The sequence below is a fragment of the Macaca thibetana genome, chromosome 1, assembly GCF_024542745.1.
Source record: "Macaca thibetana thibetana isolate TM-01 chromosome 1, ASM2454274v1, whole genome shotgun sequence".
Taxonomy (NCBI): domain Eukaryota; kingdom Metazoa; phylum Chordata; class Mammalia; order Primates; family Cercopithecidae; genus Macaca; species Macaca thibetana.
Window position 1 is genome coordinate 192,438,922 of NC_065578.1, and position 20,776 is coordinate 192,459,697.

Consider the following 20,776-nt stretch of genomic DNA (forward strand, 5'->3'; position numbering starts at 1 on the left):
TAATTATGCATACTAGGTTAAAAACTCTTCAGAGTTTCTTTATTTCATGCAGAGTAAAAACAAAGCTCTGACAATGCCCCATGAGGTCTTATATGATCTAGGATTTTGCTCTAAGCATTCATTCTGGCTGGGATGCTCTTCCCTCAGATATGCATTTCACTAAATCCCCTCACCTCTTCTTAATCTTGCCTACTCTTTCAAGTTAGGATTACAAGCTTCTTTCTCCTCTGACATTTCTGATTCTCCTTATTCTGTTTTCTATTTTCCACAGCAATTATTACCTTCTAAAATACCATAGCATTTTCTTTATTATGTGTTGTTTATTGTTTGTCTCTAGCACATAAGCTCCACAAGGTCAGGGCTCTCTATTTAACCAAGCATCTAGAAGTGTGCTTGCATGCAGGAAGCACTCAACAAATATTTTTTGACTGAATGAGGATAGTTTGAAGTCAAGAGGCTCACTAGGAAAAAACTGGATATATTGGCATAAGTAGGAAGATCAGGCATTCTCACAGCAAATATAAGAAGAAGACATTCTTAACCCTATTCTCCCAGTGAATAAGAAGTTTAAATGACATGCCCAAAGTCACACAGCTAGTAAATAGGGAAGCCAGGATTCAAACCCAAGTTTACTTGAGTTCAAACCCTCTTCTCTTTAACAGTGTGAACTGCACCTCAATAATCAGCATGAGATTAATACAGGGCTGAAGGCGGAGAACTCTATATGACCTTTTCCACTATGAATTAAGCAAAATAAAGGTGGAGAAAAAGATACATAACCAAGGCTGACAAGATCCTTTAACTTTTATTTTAAGTTCACTGTACATGTAAAGGTTTGTTACATAGGTAATCGTGTGTCATGGGGGGTTGTTGTATGGACTATTTCATCACCCAGATATTAAGCCTAGTACCCATTAGCTATTTTTCCTGATCCTCTCCCTCCTCCCACCCTTCACCCTCTGAAAGGCCCCAGTGTGTGTTGTTCCTCTCTAAGTGTCCATGTGTTCTCATCATTTAGCTCCCACTTACAAGAGAGAACATACAGTTTTTGGTTTTCTGTTCCTGTGTTAGTTTTCTAAGGACGATGACCTCCAGCTTCATCCATGCTTCTGCAAAGGACATAATCTCATTCTTTTTATGGCTGCATGGTATTCCATGGTGTGTATGTACCACATTTTCTTTATCCAGTCTATTATTGATGGTCATTTAGGTTGACTCTATATCTTTTCTATTGTGAATAGTGCTACAATGAACATTTGTATGTATGTGTCTTTATAATATAATGATTTAAAAGAATAGAAGTAATGGGAGTTGTGATAGTTAATACTTAGTGTCAACTTGATTAGATTGAAGGACGTAAAGTATTGATCCTTGGTGTGTCTGTGAGGTTGTTGCCAAAGGAGATTAACATTTGAGACAGTGGGCTGGGAAAGACAGACCCACCCTTAATCTGGGTGGGCACAATCTAATCAACTGCCAGCACAGTTAGAATATAAACAGGCAGAAAAGTGTGCAAAGAGAGACTGGCCTAGCCTCCCAGCCTACATCTTTCTCCCCTGCTGGAGTCTTCCTCTCCTTGAACATCGGACTCCAAGTTCTTCAGTTTTGAAATTTGGACTGGCGGTCCGAATATATATATATATATATATATATATATATATATATATATATATTCCATATATATATGAGTAAAACAGAAGGAAGCTAGAGCCAGAGATTGAAGGTGAGTTTTCATGAAGGTTTAGTAAGGTATTGCATTAGAGGAGTTTACAGTGGAGTGGAAATCACCCAAACAACGTAGCTCTTTCCCTAAGGTAATTACACAATTATTAAACCATGCTCACCCATTCCTTGAATCCTGGAAATCCAAAGACTTCTTCAAGACTTCTGCAAATTTCTTGGCAGAAGTGGAATGAGGAGTTGGATTGATATTCTAATGATTACCTCCGCTTTTGTTCAAATTGTGTCTATGTGTTACACACAGTGACCCAGATATAAAACATAGCTGCTTCTCAGCCCTTCCATTTCCACACGGCATAGAAATTCCTAGATCAGAATTTCTCAGCCTCAACAGGATTGACACTTGGGCACTTGGGGTTGAATAATTTTCTGTTTTGTGGGGCTGCCTATGCACTGAAATATATATATGTGTGTGTGTGTATATATACACATATATGTGTATATATGTATATATATACATATATGTGTGTATATGTGTATATATATACATATATGTGTGTATATGTGTATATATATACATATATGTGTGTATATATGTATATATACACATATATGTGTATATATACATATGTGCATATATATATATGTATATATATATGTGTGTGTATATATGTATACATATACATACACATATATGTGTATATATACACACACACATATATGTGTATCTTATTATGTGTTAAGTATATACATGTGTGTATATATACACATATATATATACACACACACACATATATATTCCATTAGTTCTGTCCATCTAGAGAACCCTGACTAATACAGGAGTAAAAGAAGGAAGAGCAAGATGAGAAAAATCTAGTATTCTCAGAGATTGACAGAGCTGGCAGGAACTTAGAGGTCATGCAGCTCTCATTTAATAGGTGAGAATGATGAAGTCCAGGGGCAGGACTCTTTATTCCAGTTCAAAAATAGCTCTTACATGGCAGAGCCAGAATGGAAGCTAGGACATCCTATTGTAACATAGTTCACCTTTTACCATATCTCCATCATCTTTCCATAGAAAATAGAACTGCTCTTCAAAATGAAACTGGGCATTGTGCAAAAGTATAGTAAAAACTGTAATAATTTTATTTAAGTCAAGGGTGCGAGAAGTGACAGCTCAAAATGATGTACTATTTTTAATAGATTATTTTCAAATTCATATGAATTAAACTATGCTTCATGGTCGGTTTTAATTAGCAGACTGTTGTTAACACATAGTTAATAGATAAATATATAAATAATATATTGTTAAGATAGAAATATTCTTTCTAATGTAACTAAAGGCTGTTTTTCCTCTTAAATTATTAAACATTTCCACAAGCTATGATCCACACCTTTATTCTAGCAGATAGGCATTATTTATGTACATACACATATTATATATGCACATGCATTATTTGTCTCTTGTCCCTGAGCATTCCAGGAATATGTACTAATTTCCAAGATTATGATACTACCCACCCATGTATATTTATAATCATGAGGACTGTGTAGACTGTGGGTGGATTCTTCAAACCCCAGTATGAGGCAGTTTTCTATAGCATCAGATTCTCCTCTCTTTACAGTGACCAACATATCTCTGGTATTAGGGATTTCATTCCTGCTGGGTGACAAACAAGCATGGCAGCAATAAAATGGGAGTAGAGGAGGATATAAACTGGATTACAAAGGACTGTCCCTTGAGGTTAATCTCTTGAAAACTATTGAAAAAAAATTAAGACATATGAGTGCATCTTCAATTAATTTTCAATATAAAAAACTAGAAAATGCATTCTTTTTAAATTAAGTATGTGAATACATCACAAAAAAGTTACACTTGAGCTACGGCTATAAGGAATGTTTCTTGACCCCAAAGCAAGGCTACTAGAATGTCCTGAGATAGGGCTTGTGGTCATTTACATAAAATGCAACACGAGTGTCCTCAAGCCTCACCTGGAATTATAGGGATGGAGTGACATACAACTCTCCAGTATTCTGCACTTACCTGGTTATGCAGACCTCTGGTTTCCACAGTCTCTCCCAATTATGTCTTGAAATCTCTAAGCAGTGGTGTATATGCTGACAAATCAGTCTTCCCACTACAGCTACCATCACACATCTGTTGTGTTTTTCCTCCCTAACTTCTTTCCATCTCCCACTCTCCCCACTGCCTATCAGTAGATGCCTTCTCACGAAGCCATGGGACAGTTCCCCTTAGCTACTGCCCCTGCTGTCCATGGTGCTGTCACCTGATGCTCCTCATTCTGCCTATCTGCAAGGTTCCAGGGCCATCTCTGTTCTAAGGAAGCATGGATAGAATGCCTTTCTCCTCCATCTCAGTCTCTACCCAGCAAATAAAAGTTTACTATCCTAATAGCTAGCACTAGATTTTCTCTTACACAGACAAATGACTGTTTAGTAAAATACTCTGATAAGCAACCTAGGTCTGAAGATAAGACCTCGTAGCCATGGATGTTGCCTAGATAGAGGCCTGAGAAATAAATAGATGGTTAAATTCTTCTGCACGAGACTGTTTTACTCATGAGAGGGAAGGCAAGCATGAGCAAGTAGCTTCTTAGGTTATGTGAGGCTGGCATCTATGTGGACCAAAGGAAAAGATTCCGTTAGTGAATTTGTGGGCCAAGGGAATACCTGTAAGTCCATTTGTAAGTGGAAGCTTCTTTTCTTTTTCTTTTCTTTTTTCTTTTTTTTTTTTTTTTTTTTTTTTTGAGATGGAGTCTTGGTCTGTCACCCAGGCTGGAACGCAGTGGAACAATCCTAGAGATGGAGACATTTTTAGATTGAAAAAGTATGACATATAATTAAACATTGTTTCCACTTCTGCATTGTGAAGCTCTCCTAGGTCTCCCAGTTACCTCCAAATACTTCTCTGCACACTAAACTCATGCCTGTATGCTGTGTGGAAATGGATGTGCTGAGAGGGAAGGAGCTATGTTTTATATCTAGGTCACTGTGTGTAACATATAGACACAATTTGAACAAAAGCAGAGGTACTCATTAGAATATCAGTCCAACTCCTCATTCCACTTCTGCCAAGAAATTTGCAGAAGTCTTGAAGAAGTCTTTGGATTTCTAGGATTCAAGGAATGGGTGAGCATGGTTTAATAATTGTTTAATTACCTTAGGGACAAAACTACGTCGTTTGTGTGATTTCCACTCCACTGTAAACTCCTCTAATGCAATGCCTCACTAAACCTTCATGAAAACTTACCTTCAGTCTCTGGCTCTAGCTTCCTTCTGTTTTACTCAAAAACTGGTCAAAAGAGCCTAGCAGGAAACAGAAGCCACATTACCCACCTGAGAAAAGGAAATATGAAATAATATTGTGAAGGGTTTTCAGATATTGACCTATGAGATCATAAAGTGAGGAGGTAAGATAATTAAAGCAAATGATGTCCAAAGTGCCCCTAACAGGAGTGGAGTTAAGGGAAGAGATTTTCCTAGATCAGAATTTCTCAGCCTCAACAGGATTGACACTCGGGGTTGAATAATTTTCTGTTTTGTGGGGCTGCCTAGGCACTGAAAAATACCTAGCAGCACCCCTGACCTCTACCCACCAGAAGCCAGTAGCAGTCCCCTAGTTTTGACAACCAAAAATGTCTCCAGGCATTGCCAAGTGTTTCCTGGGAGGCAAAATTGTTCCCAGTTAAGACTGTCCTGAAGGAAGTTGGAAGAAAAGTGAATTGTCACTAAAACATAATTTGGGAGAAGCTAAAGAAATATCTATACACAATTGTCTTTGTTGCCATTCTAGAACTTTATTTTTTAGAAATGAGCACAATGTAATAATGGTATACATTCTCTGAACAACACGGCTCTTGGCTACTTCTCACTGTACCACACATATCCTACCAGGATATTTACTTGGAATCATCTTCCTACCATTGGTCTAATTCACCTTTTAGATTCTACTCAGAGATGTCTCTATATCAATATCACTCTCTCATCAATTCCACAGATAGCAATCAAATGCCTGCTCCTTGTTTCCCCAACATAGTCACTCCATCCCAGGTTTTCCAAAAAAAGTTTTATACTGGTTCTCTTGGAGCTCACCTGACTATTTTAAAATTATTTTGCATAGGTCTTCCTTTAACAGTAGACTGTGGAGTCTTCCAGAGCAGGTTTCGTTTATATTTAATTTTACGCCTTTGATAATAGTACTAAGAGCAATAATTCCTAATATGAGTACAAAAATTCACCGTTTTCAAAGACCTCTCATAGAGTCTGTCTCATTTTATTCTTACAATGTTGCAAAGTACATGTATTTAGAAGCTAAAGTCCGGAGAGTTTTAGAGGGACTCAGTTAATATTATAAAATTAATCAACTGTGGCTCTGGATCTAGAAGATAGAACTTTTACTCCTTCCAATGTTAAAAAATAAGATAATAGTATTATAAAAGTCCATGAATTTTGGCGATAAGAAAGTCATTGGGAGATCTTCAAGAGTACATTTAGTTCCTGTAACATGATGGGTAATAAACAAGCTTTGCAAGTTTGTAATGTTTTCACAGTGAAGAAATGTGAGAACCTGTGCAAGGAACATGTGAATTTTGACAGTAAAATGGAGAAAGAAAAGATTATGTTAGCGAATTTGTGGGCTGAAGGAATATTTGCAAGTCACAAAGCTATAAGCATATTGTTACATGTAGTAGGAGAGATTAGAGATAGGCTAGGAAAATTATATAAGTGTAATCCAATGAGTGTCTTCCTGAAAAGATGGTAAAAGAGAAGATTAAAAGAAAGAACAAAGAAGGTATAAAAAGATCATTTTATTTTAATCCTTAATTTTCATTGAGTTTTTGAAAAGATCCACAGGTTTCAAAATGAAAAACACAAGCAGATATTTTTCAGTTGAATCTTACATTTAAATATTCAACAACAAATAATAATTTATCTGCTATATGCTGGGCACTATGCACCCATGAACTCACCTTCCTTGCAATGACTCTGAAGAAGTCATCGTTTTTAACCATTTGCAGATTAGGAAAATGAATATAATAAGTAAATAGTTTTCTTACAGTCATATAGTTAGCTCTGGAAGAGTGAGTGCAGAAACACCTCCATCACGGGAACACCTGCTCTTTCCACATAGCCTGCCTTTCAGAGATGAAACACACAGCTTTGTCCTCAAGAAAGTTCCTACCTCTCGGATGAGAAAGACAAGTAATCTGGTTGATTACCGTGCAACACAGAGTGCTGTGTTGTGTGGGATTGCCTGTGCATCGTAAGATGGCTATCTGCCTGGGGACCAACAGAGAAGGCTCCATAAAATATGACCATTTAAAATACTTATTTGAAACATTTAAAAAAACTGTCCCTAATATTCAGCAAATTTTCCATTTTTAACTGTGCGTGTTTTTGTGAAATTCACGCAATACCTTGAAGAAAGGCCCTGCAGGGGAGAAAACTGGTAGATGTTTTATACTCAGTGCAGTTCTTTCCAGAGCCACCATGTGGTATTGTTGTGCAATTAAAACAACTCCTTTTTAGCATGCTGGCCTTTTCTTGACTAGTTCTCATCTAAGGCATATCTTATCTGAATTTACTCTGTCAATTCTATAACAGGTGCTTATATTTTTCCTTTTAAGTGGGGCTTTTTAAGTGTCTACATTCTTAAATTTCTCCAGCAGCTGTGGGAAACAGTTGGCCAGATATGTTTGTTCAGAAAAAGCCACAAGGGCACCTTTGTCCATGCCATTGTTTCCAGAAAGAGGGACAATTCCATAATTATTGGCTAGCTACCTTTCATCACAGCCCCACATTGGATAGCAACGCTTGGCCCCATAGGCCTCCATTGGGACAGAATCGCTTGCACACACCACCCTGAGCCACATCTTTGATGCTCTCCAGCTCTTCCATCATGAGAACCCCATAAAAGCACATGAAAAATTAGGTCTCACTTCATAGCACCCTAAGGGAGCACTGTCTCTGGGAGAGGGCAGTGCAATAGAAGGAACACATTGACTCTTGGAGTTTGCATGAGTCCTGGAATCTCCTTGGAGACCTCTGGAAAGTTTCAGGCCTCAAATTTTCTATCAGTGCTTAAAAGATTATCTTTGTCTTCTCTCCATCACAAGTATTATCATTACTTCTTATTAGCTTTTATTCAGTTTTTACTATTTTGTTGTTACATCTGGACCCCCAAAGGACAATTCCTTAGACTCCATCTAAGATTGTATTAGAAGAGAGGCAACACCTCAAATCAAATGCCAAATAACGATAATCCGTAATATTTTTGTATTACTTGGGAGTTTTCAGAGCACTTTCTCATACATTATTTTGTTTAGCCTCACAGCAAATCTGTAAGGCAGGTATTGAGAATTACAAATCAGGAAACCAAGTGTCTGAGAAGTTAAATAATTTTCCTCAAATCAACAAATGACAGAGGCAAGGTAGAAATCAGTCTTCTGATTCTCAGTGTACTGTGTTTCCGCTGTACCTCAGCTACTTAAGCTAAGTGGCAGAGTGTGCCAACAAACTGCACACCCAATAAACAGAGTTTGGGATAAAGGGCAAGGGCATAAGCGTGGGTGAGAAACTAGGGAACCAGAACTTCCATGATGAGTGAGATTTTAACCATCAAAATGTGGTAGATGCTTTGAACTCTCTTTAGGCAAATTCTTATAAAATAGCGTAGTAGACAGCCAGAAAGTTGATTCCACAGCTTTAAGAAAAACCGTTTCATCAGCTAATGTTTGTCATGATGTCTTTCATTGGAAAATGTGCTTTGCACATGTGAATGCCTAATACATGCTAGTTGATCATGACAATGAGGACTGATGGACTGAAATCACCTTTGGCACTAAACTTGTCAGCTTTCACATGAGTAGAATATGATGAAGAATGGTGTGTCCCATTAACAGCTCACTAAGCATTTGGGTCTGTAATAGTAACTTTTTGAACCCAGTGTGGCACGAGTGCAGGGCTGATAACATAAGGCCATATATACACAATGCCAATCATTCCAATGAAAACTGAAAAATTCAGTCAATCATCTGGAGATTTATCCACGTGATACCAAACATCTGGATGGACTGAGTGTTTCCAGTTGCCACTAGGACCGTGTCATGTAGATGCTTACCTCTACTCTTAGAGACAAGTAATGCTTCAAGATAAATAAACTTTTACATAGTGTGGCATACTTGGGACCACAAGAGTATATTTAATTTATTGATTCCCTCAGTAACTATATTTATAAGAGGGAATACTATGTGTCACCAATCACGCTTTTGGTACAAGAGACCAAACATGCACAAAGCATTCGTGATGTAGTGGAGAAAGATAGTGATTTCAATGCAGAGTAACAAAGGCCATCAAAGAGACATAAACAAAATGCCAAGGGACTGCAAAGCATAAATGAGCTATCTCTACTTAAGAAAGTTTGCAAAGCTTCAAAGATAAAATGACATTTGAACAAGGTCCTATTCAAACAGAGTAGACGTGGGTGTTCTACACAAAAAAAGAAAGCCAGAAGGAGTGAGGGAATAAGGTATGCGAAGATGAAAAGATACTAAAAAGCACTTTTTAGGGAAAAAGAGAAACTGGGAGAGGGGTAAAATATAGGAAATATTAGCAGTATCTGTCCTGGATCCTGTGTGTTAGAGGACCATGTTTCAGCCCTCCTCCAGCTGCATGCTTTGTAAGAATAAGAAGTCCATGGGCAAGAGGACTCGCTCACCCAGAGCCAGCCCTACAACCTTTGCAGACCAGAGTTTGGTTTCCAGGGATCCAGAATTCCCTGCCCACATGGACCCCAAACCCAATTAAGGGTCTGCACAAACTTTTCCCAAAGTCCATCCTCCTAAAGACAGATTATGCTGCTGACGTGGACAACCCTACACTGAGGTGGAGAGCTGTTTCTGGAGCTATGGATGAGCTTGGATGTGTGAGCTGGAGTCCACATGGTGTATATGAGGGCCCTCACACTGAAGGCTGGAACCACACATAGAAAGAGAAGGACTAGCAGACTGTAGGGCTCAGGCTGGGAGCCAACTAACCCTGCCCTACCAAGCTCAAGAGTGGAGCTCCTAGGAGTCCAGGAATTCTAAAGTTAAACCTAGCCTTTCAGATTGCTATAAATGTAAGATAATCACCATAGCATAGTATGATGTGTTTTGTTTACCTGTTTGTTACCTTGCTTTATAACTTTTAAATATCTAAATACATTGTATGTGAGCCTCCATTGACACTCTTTTTCATATTTATTTATTTATTTATTATACTTTAAGTTCTGGGATATATGTGCAGAATGTGCAGATTTGTTACATAGGTATACACACGCCATGGTAGTTTGCTGCATCCATCAGCACATCATCTACATTAGGTTTTTCTCCTAGTGCTATCCCTCCCCTAGTCCCCCACCCCCCAACAGGCCCCAGTGTATGATGTTCCCATCCCTGTGTCCATGTTATCTCATTGTTCAACTCCCACTTACGAGTGAAAACATGTGGTGTCTGGTTTTCTGTTCCTGTGTTAGTTTGCTGAGAATGACGGTTTCACCTTCATCCATGTCCCTGCAAAGGACATGAACTCATCCTTCTTTATGGCTGCATAGTGTTCCATGGTGTATATGTGCCACATTTTCTTTATCTAGTCTATCATTGATGTTGATGGGCATTTGGGTTGGTTCCAAGTCTTTGCTATTGTGAATAGGGCTGCAATAAACATACGTATGCAGGTGTCTTTACAGTAGATTGATTTATAACCTTTGGGTATATACTCAGTAATGGGATTGCTGGGTCAAATGGTATTTCTGGTTCTAGATCCTTGAGGAATCACCACACTGTCTTCCAGAGTGATTGAAATAATTTATAACCCCACCAACAGTGTAAAAGTGTTCGTATTTCTCCACATCCTCTCCAGCATCTTTAGTTTCCTGACTTTTTAATGATCACATTCTAACCGGCATGAGATGGTATCTCATTGTGGTTTTAATTTGCATTTCTCTAATGACCAGTGATGATTAGCTTTTTTTCATATGTTTGTTGGCCACATGCATGTCTTCTTTTGAGAAGTGTCTGTTCACATCCTCCCACTTTTTGATGGGGTAGTTTGTTTTTCTCTTGTAAATTTGTTTAAATTCTTTGTAGATTCTGGATATTAGCCCTTTGTCAGATGGGTAGACTGTAAACATTTTCTCCCATTCTGTAGGTTGCCTGTTCACTCTGATAATAGTTACTTTAGTTTAATTAGATCCCGTTTGACAATTTTGGCTTTTGTTGCCATTGCTTTTGGTGTTTTAGACATGAAGTCTTTGCTCATGCCGATGTCCTGAATGATATTGCCTAGGTTTTCTTCTAAGGTTTTTATGGTTTTAGGTCTTATATTTAAGTCTTTAATCCATCTTGAGTTAATGTTTGTATAAGGTGTAAGGAAAAGGTCCAGTTTCAGTTTTCTACATATGGTTAGCCAGTTTTCCCAACACCATTTATTAAATAGGGAATCTCTTCCCCATTGCTTGTTTTAGACAGGGTTGTCAAAGATCAGATGGTTGTAGATGTTTGGCATTATTTCTGATACCTCTGTTCTGTTTCATGGGTTTATATAACTGTTTTGGTACCAGTACCGTGCTGTTTTGGTTACTGTAGCCTTGTAGTATAGTTTGAGGTCAGATAGTGTGAGGCCTCCAGCTTTGTCCTTTTTGCTAAGGATTTTCTTGGCTATTTGGACTCTCTTTTGGTTCCATATGAAATTTAAAGTAGTTTTTTTTTTTTTTTTAATTCTGTGAAGAAAGTCAATAGTACCTTGATGGGGATAGCATTGAATCTATAAATTACTTTGGGCAGTATTTTCACGATATTCTTCCTATCCATAAGCATGGAATGTTTTTCCATTTGTTTGTGTCCTCTCTTATTTCCTTGAGCAGTGGTTTGAAGTTCTCCTTGAAGAAGTCCTTCACATCTCTTGTAAGTTGCATTCCTAGGTATTTTATTCTCTTTGTAGCAATTGTGAATGGGAGTTCACTCATGATTTGACTGTTTGTCTGTTATTGTTGTATAGAAACCCTGGTGGTTTTGCACATTGATTTTTTATCCTGGGACTTTGCTGAAGTTGCTTATCAGCTTAAGGGGTTTTTGGGCTGAGACAGTGGGGTTTACTCAATATGCAATCATGTCATCTGCAAACAGAGACAATTTGACTTCCTCTCTTCCTATTTGAATACCTTTTATTTATTTCTCTTGCCTGATTGCCCTGGCCAGAACTTCCAATTCTATATTGAGTAGGAGTGGTGAGAGATAGCATCCTTGTCTTGTGTCAGTTTTCAAAGGGAATGCTTTCAGCTTTTGCCCATTCAGTATGATATTGGCTGGGGATTTGCCATAATAGCTCTTACTATTTTGAGATACATTCCATCAATGCCTAGTTTATTGAGAGTTTTTAGCATGAAGGGGTGTTGAATTTTATCAAAGGCCTGTTCTGCATCTACTGAGATCATCATGTGGTTTTGTCATTGATTCTGTTTATGTGATGGATCACGTTTATTGATTTGCATGTGTTGAGCCAGCCTTGCATCCCAGGGATGAAGCTGACTTAATCATGGTGGATAAGCTTTTTGATGTGCTGCTGGATTGAGTTTGCCAGTATTTTACTGAAAACTTTCATGTCGATGTTCATCAGGGATATTGGTCTGAATTTGTTGTTGTTGTTGTGTCTCTGCCATGTTTTGCGAACTAACCAGCTAGCATCATAATGATAGGATCAAATTCACACATAACAATATTAACCTTAAATGTAAATGGGCTAAATGCCCTAATTAAAAGACACAAACTGCCACATTGGATAAAGAGTCAAGATCCATTGGTGTGCTATATTCAGGAGACCCATCTCACATGCAAAGACACATAGGCTCAAAATAAAGGGATAGAGGAATATTTACTATGAAAATGGAAAGCAAAAAAAAAAAAAAAAAAGCAGAGGTTGCAATCCTAGTCTCTGATAAAATAGACTTTAAACCAACAAAGATCAAAAAAGACAAAGAAGGGCCTTACATAATGATAAAGGGTTCAATGCAACAAGAAGAGCTAACTCTCCTAAATTTATATGCACCTAATACAGGAGCACCTAGATTCATAAAGCAAGTTATTCAAGACCTACAAAGAGACTTAAACTTCCATACAATAATAGCGGGAGACTTTAACACCCCACTGTCAATATTAGACAGATCAACAAGACAGAAAATTAACAAGGATATTCAGAACTTGAACTCGGCTCTGGAGTAAGCTGACCTAATAGACATCTACAGAACTCTCCACCCCAAATCAACAGAATATACATTCTTCCCAGCACTACATCACTCTTATTCTAAAGTTGGCCACATAATTGGGAGTAAAACACTCCTCAGCAAGTACAAAAGAATGGAAATCATAACAAAAAGTCTCTCAGACCATGGTGCAATCAAATTAAAATTCAGGATTAAGAGACCCACTCAGAAATGCACAACTACATGGAAATTGAAAAAGCTGCTCCTGAATGACTACTGGGTAAATAATGAAATTAAGGCAGAAATAAATAAGTCCTTTGAAACCAATGAGAACAAATACACAATGTATCAGAATCTATGGGACACAGCTAAAGCAGTGTTTAGAGGGAAATTTATAGCACTAAATGCCCACATCAGAAAGTTGGAAAGATCTAAAATCAACACCCAAACATCACAATTAAAAGAACTAGAGAAGAAAGTGCAAACAAATTCAAAAGCTAGCAGAACACAAGAAATAACTAAGATCAGAGCAGAACTGAAGGAGATAGAGACACAAAAAAAACCCCTTCAAAAAAATCAATGATTCCAGGAGCTGTTTTTTTGGAAAGATTGACAAAATAGATAGACTGCTAGCCAGACTAATAAAGAAAAAAAAAGAGAGAAGAATCAGAAAGATGCAATAAAAAATGATAAAGGGGATATCACCAGCAATCCCACAGAAATACAAACTACCATCAGAGAATACTATAAACACCGCTATGCAAATAAACTAGGAAATCTAGAAGAAATGGATAAATTCCTGGACACATACACCCTCCCAAGACTCAACCAGGAAAAAGTCAAATCCCTGAATAGGCCAATAACAAGTTCCGAAATTGAGTCAGTAATCAAGAGCCTACCAACCAAAAAAGCCCAAGCCAGACGGATTCACAGCAAAATTCTACCAGAGGTACAAAGAGGAGCTGGTACCATTCTTTCTGAAACTATTCCAAACAACAGAAAAAGAGGGAGTCCTCCCTAACTCATTTTATGAAGCCAGCATCATCCTTATTCCATTGACCCTCTTGACCTGAGTTTTGTAAATGTTAGACACAGTTCTATATTTGAAGAGACTGGTCAAAGATGAAGCTGGAGAGAGAGGTTGGGACTAGCCTCTGAAGGGTTGTACATGAGAAGCTTAGTAGAGACATTTCTAAAAATAGATATGTGAGCTATCAAATGGCTCAAATCTTTCCTTTCACACCTTCTCCTACTGCTCCTGTCCTCAAAGGTGTCTTTCTCTCTTAAACTACTATTGTAATTTTTAGCCACAACATATAATTTAGCTCTTAATTATAGAATCTCTAATTGCTTAATGAATATCAATGTTATCTCCCCAACCTGACTATAAGCTTTAACATTGGATAAAAAACACATAATATTTCCATTTTATCTTCCACAGATGTGTTATATAGCTTTCGGGTGGTAGTTTCTCTAATGACTATTTAATGAGTCACTATAAAGGAGCTGTTGGTGTAAAACAAATTTCAGCATTACAGCTGAGCCATGTTCTTATACCATACCTTTTATATTCCTTTACCTCTTCAGGACTGGCTGTATAATTTGCAAGACCTGGTGGAAAAAAAATGTGGGATCTTTTATTCACAAATAATTGAGAATTTCAAGAAGTGGCAACACAGCATTTCATATTGTTTGGTTCTGTGTCCCCAGCCAAATTTTATGTCAAATTGTAATTCACAGTGTTTTAGGAAGGTCCCGGTGGGAGGTAATTAGATCATGGTCATGGGCTTCTGCCTTGCTGTTCTCATGACAGAGTTCTCATAAGATCTGGTTATTTGAAAGTGTATAGCACCTCCCTTTTCTCTCTCTCTCTCTCTCTCTCCCCTGCTCTGGCCATGTGAGGACCATGCCTGCTTCTTCTTCGCCTTCTACCATGATTGTAAATTTCCTGAGGCCTCCCCAGCAGCAGAAGCCTGTACAGCCCACAGAACTGAGTCAATTAAACCTTTTTTCTTTATAAATTACCCAGTCTCAAGTAGTTCTTTATAGCAATGTAAGAACAGACTAAAGCAGGCATGGGGTCTTTCTGAGTGCAGGGTCCTGTGTAACTGTCCAGGTTTGCTTCCCTTATTCACTTAAGATGACTTTCCTTTAGAGTTTGTTACTAAACTCAGTGAAAATCGCCTCTGAGTCTTCCCAAAGTGTGGTCCAGTGGTTGATGAGATGATTTTTGATGGTGCACAGATGGGCATTTGCTTAGTGTTATAGTCATCTACCAATATGTTATGATATATGTAATGGTTATATAAATGTGCCTTAGACAAATATAATTTGCACATCAATCAATAATTTCAGGTTTATTACTGTTTGGGATAAAACTAAGTTTAAAAATGAGCCAGATTAAAGAAAAATGCTAAGTAAATAAGAATACAGGTGTTATGCAGATATTGTAGAAAGTATAAAATGGTACTTCAATAATGGAAGTGTGGAAACAGTGGAAAACTGGATGACTACTGTTCTAATGACCTCAAAAATATGGTAGCATTCTTGGGCCACAGCTGACCTTTGATTTTCTGTTGTGGCTGATCTTTTCTTTGTGTTTTCTCTTTAGACTGGTAGAAGGTTTTCCAATATTGAACAAAGAAAGGCTACTGAATCTGGAGTCCAGTTGGAGGCAGCAGTCACCAATTACCCCCCTGGATTTCAAAGTCCATCAGCCATTCACCACACCCTTTCGTGATCCTCTTTTGTACACAGAAAAACTCCTTACCAGGGACAGAACACATACTTGGAATTGGCCACAAAGTTTTTTCTACCAATTTTCCAGTCAGCCCTGAAGTACTAATAACAGTCTTGACAATCTTTATTCATTATTGTGGATATCTTTAAAATGTGTGTATAATAATAATAATTAAGTAATAAATAATACTTATTCATTTATTATTAACTCCAGTTGTTGTCCTACCCAAATTTATACATGACACAGAAAATTTAGCAAAAATAACTTGAGATTATTGCCTGAATTTGTGCTCCTTATTTATCTAGAGTACACAAAGGGATAGAATTCCTAACCTTATTTGGTATTATCAACAATCCAGTAAGTATGAGTATGTCCATATTGTAGATGAGTCTCAAGAGACCAGGTGACTTGCTTAAGGCCAGCTAGTGGTCAAGTTTCTGAAGGAGGGCCTATTTCTACTCTTCCAATTCTTAAGTTCAAAATGTTTTCAACATTCTTTGCTTGGACACTTCACACCAGGGCTCCAGTATTCCATTCTAGAATGAAGTTTCTTCCTAAATTCAGGTAGTACTAGCATCCAAATTCTCAAAGGTGTTAATCTTAGGGATTTAGGGAACAAGTGATGAGAATTTCTGGGAATTCTCAGGAATTTCAAAAGCCCTAAGTTATTCTTAAATTACTTCCAACATTCTTTACACTCTTCACTCATTATTATGGATATGTAAAAACTATTTGCTTAAATTATTAATGTTATTTAAATAATGTAGCATTCAGACTATCTAACAACAGGAGCATACAGAGTCACATGTCAATATTACTAATATAAGAAATTGTTTTGCTTCCAAAACCCATTATTTCTTGAAACACTACTCACAGAATTTGTGTAAAATATTTAGTACAATAAAACATAAAAATATTAATTTTATTTACAAGAACGATGCACCATTAGCAGCACACAAGGCCATGAGCACATAGTTAAAGCACTGGTGCAACTACAAGCAAAACTGATTACACTGTGACCACGTCACTCTTATGTGCTCCTGTCCTGGTAACAAAAACACGAACCTTAAACTTCCGCTCCAAGTGGCATCACTTTATGAGACTCATTTGACTCAATAACTTTTCTATGTTGTTTATTGAGTTATGTCTCTCAGAATATACTATTTTTCACATTTCTCCAATTTTTCAGCTGATTTTTCTTGGGAGCTAGGATTTAGAAAAGTGTATTCAGGTAGAAGAAATGCTAGAAAGAAATACCTGTGGGGAAACACTACTTAGGACAGTCAGCAATCTGGGATCATGAGCATTTGGGTACAGCAGTTAGGGCAAATGATTCGTGTTCCAAGAAAGAGAAGGGCAACAACTAAGTGAGGTTTTTTTAAACAATATTTCCTCCTTTTTGAAATAAAAAGCCTTTTAAACCTTGTATTAGGTAATGAGTATCCTACATGGAATTAAAATCCACTATCTTCCCAGGAAGAGGTATTATTTAGGAGTTAATTGCTAGTTGCTTGTTTAGTCTTTCTGTGGCTGTCAGATTATTCCTGAATGGGAGCCTCATAAACAAGAAGCTTCCTAGCATGTCCTCTCCAAACCAAATGGACATGTGTTTCCCATTTAAACATTTCATTGCCCCAACTGAAAACAAATCAGCTGTGTCTTTCAGATCTTAAGGGGAGAAGGTTGGGATTTATTCCTGGACAAGCCTGAAGAAAACATTACCCTAATGGATGAAATATGTTTGCACAAAAAGACTTTTTAGAAGTGTTGCATTGGTCTTTCCCAACTTGATCTCCTTTTCCTTGAAAAGAAAGAAAGCTCAGAAAAATTCATCCATATTAGCCTAGCTTTGTCCTTAAATGAGGAGTAATGGATTAATTTTGTTTTGGTTTAGATAAGCACCAAAAGAAATAGTCACTGTTTCCAGGAATTATTCGCACACCTTCAACAATGTAGTCTAGAAGTCCCATTCTCTCCTGGCCATATACAGCAATAGAAACCCACTTCCTGTTTCCTCAAGCCAGATTCCCCTATCAATTCAATTTTTCCCAAGAAGGCTCTCACTGATTTCTCAATGCTCAATGTAGGCAGCAAGAAAAATGGTCCTGGAAAAAATATTTGACTTTCTGTGTAGAAAATAATGGTCTCTTTAAGATTGCAAGCCCACTGTGGAGGAATTTTGGCTTATTTTATGTTTTGTACCCTGATGAAGCACAGGAAATAGGAAAATAGATTATTTTTCTTGGCAAACCTGGGGTATATTTGGTTTAGCAATTGGACAATTTTTAGTTTAAACTGAGCAGCACAACATGAAGCCACTCTCAAAATTGTGTGTCAGGTTCTCAAGCATAACTAGGAAAATTCATCATCACTGATATTTTTTCTGAAATCTATGTGATAGAACTGCACAGCAAGTAAAATATGCTGGGTTTTTTCTTTTTTGTGTTTGATTTTGTCATAAGAAGGCTTACAACCTCCAAGAAACTTGGGAGATGGCAAGGTCCACAATGAACCCAAAGAACAGCACTTGTTAGCTAACTAGAAGCTGGCATCTTGCTCGCGTTGGTGCCATGCCACTCAGCATTGTAGGTATATAAGAATAGTATAAAAGGGTATTTTAAAATTATTCTAATATGGGTATCTGATTCAAATTTAAAATGAAATGTAGATGTCACTTTTTCATCACTCAAACAGGTGAGGCTCCATCTGGATAGAGTCTGATATATAATCCTCTTTTTTTTTACACTTTATGTTCTCGGGTACATGTGCAATGTGCAGGTTTGTTGCATACGTATACATGTGCCATGTTGGTGTGCTGCACCCATTAACTCGTCATTTCGTCATTTACATTCCCCCGACCCCACAACAGGCCCCCGTGTTATATGTTCTTCCTCCAATGCTATCCCACCTATGAGTGAGAACGTGCTCTTTTTTTTTTTTTTTTTTTTTTTTTTTTTGAGACCTTGCTCTGTCACCCCCCGATCTCCCACAACACGCCATTCTCCTGCCTCAGCCCCGTGTGGACTACATGTTCCCCTATTTTTTATTTTTTGTATTTTTTTTTTTTTTTAGAGACGGGGTTTCCTGTGTCCAAGATGTCTCTCATTCTTCAATTCCCACCTAGTGCTGAGCTTGAGCCAACCCGTGCAGTGTTTGGTTTTCTGTTCTTGTGATAGTTTGCTGAGAATGATGGTTTCCAGCTGCATCCATGTCACTACAAAGGACATGAACTCATCCTTTATTATGGCTATATAGTATTCCATGGTATATATGTGCCATATTTTCTTAATCCAGTCTGTCATTGATGGATATTTGGGTTGGTTACAAGTCTTTGCTATTGTGAACAGTGCACAAGAAACATATGTGTGCATGTGTCTTTATAGCAGCATGATTTATAATCCTTTGGGTATATACCCAGTAATGGGATGGCTGGGTCAAATGGTATTTCTAGTTCCAGACCCTTGAGGAATCACCACACTGTCTTCCACAGTGGTTAAACTAGTTTACAGTCCCACCAACAGTGTAAAAGTGTTCCTATTTCTCCATATCCTCTCCAGCATCTGTTGTTTCCTGCCTTTTTAATGATCGCCATTCTAACTGGTGTGAGATGGTATCTCATTATGGTTTTGATTTACATTTCTCTGATGGCGAGTGATGATGAGCATTTTTTCATGTGTCTGTTGGCTGCATAAATGTCTTCTTTTGAGAAGTGTCTGTTCATATCCTTTGCCCACTTTTTGATGGGGTTGTTTGTTTTTTTCTTGTAAATTTGTTTGAGTTCTTTGTAGGTTCTGAATATTAGCCCTTTGTCAGATGAGTAGATTGCAAAAATGTTCTCCCATTCTGTAGGTTGCCTGTTCACACTGATGGTAGTTTCTTTTGCTGTGCAGAAGCTCTTTAGTTTAATTAGATCCCATTTGTCAATTTTGGCTTTTGTTGCCATTGCTTTTGGTGTTTTAGAAATGAAGTCCTTGCCCATGCCTATGTCCAGAATGGTATTGCCTAGATTTTCTTCTAGAGTTTTTATGGTTTTAGATCTAACATTTAAGTCTCTAATCCATCTTGAATTAATTTTTGTATAAGGGTGTAAGGAAGGAATCCAGTTTCAGCTTTCTACTTATGGCTAGCCAGTTTTCCCAGGACCATTTATTAAATAGGGAATCCTTTCCCCATTTCTTGTTTTTGTCAGATTTGTCAAAGATCAGATGGCTGTAGATGGGTGGTATTATTTCTGAGGGCTCTGTTCTGTTCCATTGGTCTATATCTCTGTTTTGGTACCAGTACCATGCTGTTTTGGTTACTGTAGCCTTGTAGTATAGTTTGAAGTCAGGTAGTCTGATGCCTCCAGCCTTGTTCTTTCAGCTTAGGATTGTCTTGGCAATGCGGGCTCTTTTTTGGTTCCATATGAACTTTAAAGTAGTTTTTTCCAATTCTGTGAAGAAAGTCATTGGTAGCTTAATGGGGATGGCATTGAATCTATAAATTATCTTGGGCAGTATGACCATTTTCATGATATTGATTCTTCCTATCCATGAGCATGGACTGTTCTTCCATTTGTTTGTGTCCTCTTTTATTTCACTGAGCAGTGGTTTGTAGTTCTCCTTGAAGAGGTCCTTCACATCCCTTGTAAGTTGGATTCCTAGGTATTTTATTCTCTTTGAAGCAATTGTGAAAGGGAGTTCACTCATGATTTGGCTCTCCGTTTGTCTGTTATTGGTGTATAAAAATGCTTGTGATTTTTGCACGTTGATTTTGTATCCAGAGACTTTGCTGAAGTTGCTTATCAGCTGAAAGAGATTTTGGGCTGAGATAGTGGAGTTTTCTCAATATACAATCATGTCATCTGCAAACAGGGACAATTTGACTTCATTGAATACCCTTTATTTCTTTCTCCTGCCTGATTGCCCTAGCCAGAACCTCCAACACTGTGTTGAATAGGAGCAGTGAGGGAGGGCATCCCTGTCTTGCGCCAGTTTTCAGAGGGAATGCTTCCAGTTTTTGCCCTTTCAGTATGATATTGAGTATGGGTTTGTCATAAATAGCTCTTATTATTTTGAGATACATTCCATCAATACCGAATTTATTGAGAGTTTTTA